Here is a 6,000-nt window from a genome sequence, read left to right as displayed (position 1 = left end):
AGAGCAAGAGACTTAAACCTCAACACGGATATAAATAGGACGTGCTGGAGGGACAGATTCATCACCCAGAGACTCCTTATGCTGTGGAACAGAATCCCGGTCCATGCGAGACAGAGCACCTCGCTGGCTCTGTTCAAGAGGAATCTTGACCAGTGGATGGGAGATTGTAGGTTTACCCCGGGGATCATCTCTGTATCACTGCTGAACAGAGGCACGGCAAACTAATGGGTATAGTATTCTTCAACCTAAGGGGTGGTGAAAGCCACACAACTCTGGCTAGGCTTATAAATGCCCTAGGGCAGATAGCCTAGTATGAACCTATGAACCTATTTATGTACAGTTTTTGGCCAGTAACTGTCAAGAAATCAAGACTTTCAAGATGGCTGCACACTGATCAACAGCCTAACTTCGGCTCTCCCGCTATGAAAACAGAAAATTAGAAAAAGGAGTGTCATTGAAAATGTTTTTGGTAAAATTTACTTACTGGGTACTAAGTACACTGCCTTTATGCCAGCAAAGAAGAAATTTGGAAAACCTGAAAACACTGTCTGGGAAGGATTCTGAAGCTGTTCAGCAAAAAGCAGTTCAAGCTTCAGCTTTGGTTCAAGACAGAAGTTCCAGTAATTTAGAAGAAAATTTAAATAAATGTATTCAGAGATGATTAAAACAAATGGAACATTAAAGAACTATATCAATTCAAGCAACAAAAGGATGGAAAAATATAAGAAGCTTTAACTAGCCATTCAGATGAACTGATAAAACTGCAAGAATTAGAGGCTGGAAAGAAGAAAAAAGCTGTCTGAATATGAATTTTTTTCAAGAATTATTTAAAAAATAGAGTTAGATGACAGAGTGCACAGAAAAAAAAATGAGATTTTCTGCTGTACCAGAGAAACTGGAAGGAGCAGACTGTATTAATTTTATGAAAGCACAAATAAGCAACCAGACTGGTGTTTCATGTCAGAATTTAAAAGAAAGGGCACATTGAGCGTATGCTCCAAACCAGGCCACGAGAAAGCAGTAAAGACCTAGATTAGTAAAGATGCACTCATACCAACAGAAAGAGTTAATCCTGACACTAAAATCTTTAGACAGCAGAGCGTTCACTGTTTACAGGCAGAAGAGAAGCAAATTTATCCCATCAATCAGGCAATGTCGAGGGGCAGGTGTGAGATACAACCTGCTATATTCAATTCTCTTAAAAGTGTTTTTTTTTCTGGAGGATCAAAGTCATTTTTTGATGTAGAACATGCTAAGGAAAAAAATATAAAAGTTTATCCACCAAAAAGTGAGTCAGCAAACAGAACAGGACTCTGCTTCTTATTCTTCTGATGGCAAGGTTCACAGAGAGACTTTGCAAGTGAAATATTTTTCAATGTTTGAAAAGAAAATGCTTGAGAGAGAAAAAAAACACAGGCATCGACTAGAATAATCAGCAGTATATTGGAGCTGAACCAGAGACTGGTGGGAGACGGAGATAAACAGGAAGAGGAAGAAGACCAATAACTCTGAAATTAGGGAATAAATATAAGACTATAAAGCATCTTATCACATTTGTGAAATACGGTTTTGCAAGAAAAAAATGGCCGAGAGACACTGAACTTTCACTGACTACGTTAAACTTGTGGGTGTACTGTAAAGTATATACCCCATTTTACAATAGACCTTGAACAAGAATGACCTTGTTCACTTTAAACAAAAGATATGCAATCTGTTAGCCACTTTGCTAAGGTAACTTTAGAGAGTGGTTTACCCAGTTTACTGCAGAAAAACAAGATGGACAACTGATCTGATTTTCTGAAGTCTTTTGTCCTATGGAGATTAAAAATGTAGTTGTCTATGCACATCTAAAAGATGAAGCAAATTTTCACAGTTGTTAGAGAAGTTGGGGAAGAAAACTGGTAAATTGATAACTTGGTTAAAATTTGTCTCAGACTACTTTTGGCAAACAGGAAGGATTAGTTTATAAAGTAACCCTATCTTTATGGAACACTACATACAGGGTTTTAAAGGAAAAGCCTTGAAGCTCAGGCACTAATCTTGCAGAGGTAGCAGTCGCTAAAAAGGCCATTTTCCAAGAAAGGAACTCCAGATCAGATTTAGTGGGCGGCTAAAAGCGAGCCTGTGTTAAATCATGCATTAGAAACGTTAGACCTGGGGTGGGGAGGAGGTAAGTTCTTTCACTGAAGGCCTAAGCAAAAAGATACCTTTAAGGAAAGCTTTGCACAACTTGGATGAGTGTGTTAATTATAGATAGCTGCTAATTGCACATTAATGACAGAAAAACTAGCTCCTTCTTTAAAAATGGATGCTAGGAAATCCAGGACAGTAGGAACAGGAGCAGTAAAGTGATCTAATTTTCTTTGAAGGGCCAAAAAAGAAAATCTTTTCCATTTACTCTTGTATATTTTCCTAGTAGTGCCTTTTTGGGATGATGGCAATATCTGACAGACTGGGGAGGAAAGCCTGGGCTGTATAACCATTAGGGGAATTGGAGAAACCATGCAGTCATCTTGAGGCCTGTAAGGTCTGGGTGTGCCATTCTCATGGGATGAGAGAGAGAAGGCCTGGACTGGGGTCCAGTATCCAAGGTGGATATCAAAGATGCGACTAAAGGAAGGGGACCCACACTGGATGAGGCCAAAAAGGGGCAATGAGGATAACCTTGCTCTTCAAACGAAGTGCTTTCTGTAAAAATTTGGGAATTAGAGTATAGGAGAATCGTGCAAAGGAGACCAGAAGTCCAAACATTAACTAAAGCATCTCTTGCTGATTCCTCCAGAGCAGGGGATCAAGGCAAAGAAGCTGCTGCACTTGCTGTTGTGGGGGGAGTCACACAGATTGTAGCATGACTGACCCCACAGATGGAAAATCCTTTCTGCCACTGACTGCGAGATCACTTGTGAGGCATCAGGATGAGAAAGAAGTAATTTGAGAGAGAAATCAAACTCCAAAACACTTACTATCTACACAAAAACATCCTAAACACTTGAGCGAGCAGGACTCATGTCTGAAGAGATGAAGCAACAAACAAGATCTGGAGTATTGTAGGATACTGGTGCATTATGAATAATGGGAGGAGCTCGAGAGCTGGATCCAAGAGTCTAAGTAATTCGGGCCAAGACGGATCCGAAGTCATATCAGAGACCCATCAGTCAAATTATGAATGAAAATGACATCAGATGGGCACTTACTGTTGCCATTTTTGCTGATACTAACCTAAGCAATGGAATCAAATGACCACTCCTTTTTGCTGGATCAGTTGCCTTGTCTAAGTTCTGGAGATGGAGTTATTAGATAGGTCCAAAGCTATCTTGTGAATTATACATTTCAGGTAGTCTCAGACCTCTACCTCACATATTTTTACTTTCGAAAAAACGAAACTATAGTTTTGAAGTATGCCGATGACTGCCTTATCTTGAAGGTTAATAGAACTTCTCAGGTGTTTGAAATGGACCTGCGGAAAGATTTTTCATTTTTTGGCACTGGTCACATTGCAGCAAATTACCAATAAACCTTAAAAAAATCTGATTTAATAATTTTCAATACTACATTGTTCCTCCAGTCTTATGACCAGCCTTGTTAAACAAGTCCCTCAAGTATTTATGTACAGTTTTTGGCCAGTAACTGTCAAGAAATCAAGACTTTTAAAATGGCTGCACACTGGATCAACAGCCTAACTTCAGCTCTCCCACTGTGAAAACAGAAAATTAGAAAAAGGAGTGTCATTGAAAATGTTTTTGGTAAAATTTACTTACTGGGTACTAAGTACACTGCCTTTATGCCAGCAAAGAAGAAATTTGGAAAACCTGAAAACACTGTCTGGGAAGGATTCTGAAGCTGTTCAGCAAAAAGCAGTTCAAGCTTCAGCTTTGGTTCAAGACAGAAGTTCCAGTAATTTAGAAGAAAATTTAAATAAATGTATTCAGAGATGATTAAAACAAATGGAACATTAAAGAACTATATCAATTCAAGCAACAAAAGGATGGAAAAATATAAGAAGCTTTAACTAGCCATTCAGATGAACTGATAAAACTGCAAGAATTAGAGGCTGGAAAGAAGAAAAAAGCTGTCTGAATATGAATTTTTTCAAGAATTATTTTAAAAATAGAGTTTGATGACAGAGTGCACAGAAAAAAATAGATTTTCTGCTGTACCAGAGAAACTGGAAGGAGAAGACTGTATTAATTTTATGAAAGCACAAATAAGCAACCAGACTGGTGTTTCATGTCAGAATTTAAAAGAAAGGGCACATTGAGCGTATGCTCCAAACCTGGCCATGAGAAAGCAGTAAAGACCTAGATTAGTAAAGATGCACTACCAGCAGAAAGAGTTAATCCTGACACTAAACATTTTAGACAGCAGAGCATTCACTGTTTGCAGGCAGAAGAGAAGCAAATTTATCTCATCAATCAGGGAATGTCGAGGGGCAGGTGTGAGATTCAAACTGCTGTATTCAATTCTCTTAAAAGTGTTTTTTTTTTCTGGAGGATTAAAGTCATTTTTTGATGTAGAACCTGCTAAGGAAAAGATATAAAAGTTTATCCACCAAAAACTGAGTCAGCAAACAGAACAGGACTCTGCTTCTTATTCTTCTGATGGTAAGGTTCACAGAGAGACTTTGCCAGTGAAATCTTTTTCAATGTTTGAAAAGAAAATGCTTGAGAGAGAAAAAAAACACAGGCATTGACTAGAATAATCAGCAGTATATTGGAGATAAACCAGAGACTGGTGGGAGATGGAGATAAACAGGAAGAGGAAGAAGACCAATAACTCTGAAATTAGGGAATAAATGGAAGACTATAAAGCATCTTATCACATTTGTGAAATACGGTTTTGCAAGAAAAAAATGGCCGAAAGACACTGAACTTTCATTGACTATGTTAAACTTGTGGGTGTACTGTAAAGCATATACCCCATTTTACAGTATATCATTCATACTAGGGGGACACTAAAAATGGGGAAACTATCTGTAAGTAAAACAGTTTTTGTTCTTATTAGAATTTGTATAAAGCAATTTGTGATATAAACTGCATGTTATATACAGTAAAATGGTTTTGCATAGAATGTACTCAGCGGTGTTTTAAATGTGAGGGACATCTTCACAGTGACTATTGTATGTGTTAAAAATATTAAAATAAACAAGTATTTTTAGATATAAGACATATATATTTTACAGTATAACGAGAGAAAAAAGGCTGGGCGCTGTCATGGGGGTGGAGTGTAAAAGTGCAGTGATTATATTACATGTACAGTTAGGATATTCCTCCCCCCTTCTCTCTTTTTTTTTTTACAAGGGTGAATGTCTAGACTGCCACCTTTAGTTAAGCTGTAAACAAGTGTCTTTGTAAATATGTAGGCTTTAAAAATAAGACAAAATGATGAAAGCGACAAACATGCTAAGCTTCTTACAACTGGAATGATATTAGCTTGTTTGTTTTCCACTGGCAAATGTTTAGTGGAGTCGAGATGTGAGCAGCCAAGGGCAGCTGTGAATTCTTTTCTGAGTGAAAATTAAAAGGAGTCATTGCTGACTACCTTTCCATGTTCAAGCTGTCTTCATGTGCAAACAGTTAATCCTGAGAATTCTGAGTATTCTCTGCCAAAGGAAATGCAAAATTTAAAGGTACAATGACAAGCAGTTTAGTGAAAAAAAGTGAAGATTAAAACATGGGATGTGACATCACTTCAATGCAGTTAAGAGAACAATTTCATTTTATTTAAAGATAGCCAGTGCACTTTTAAAAGGGCTAAAAGTTAATGTTTTCTGAAAGCATACAAGTTGTTTTTCATATCTGGGAGGGGAAAGGGGATAAGACAAGAAAAGACCGTAATCAGTGCAAGTGTGAGCACAGGCTGTAGCATGGACTTCAGCATGGGTAACCTTAATTTTAGGTTAAATAATGCCTGTTGGTGCAGCCATCAATTTGGGGCAATTATTCCCTTTTGGAGAGTTAAACCATATTTTGAAGATGTACATAGTTTTGTGTGTTTTTTCCA

The sequence above is a fragment of the Protopterus annectens genome, chromosome 6.part1 (assembly GCF_019279795.1).
Source record: "Protopterus annectens isolate FY-2018-M chromosome 6.part1, PAN1.0, whole genome shotgun sequence".
Lineage (NCBI taxonomy): Eukaryota > Metazoa > Chordata > Ceratodontiformes > Protopteridae > Protopterus > Protopterus annectens.
This window is presented reverse-complemented; position numbering follows the sequence as displayed.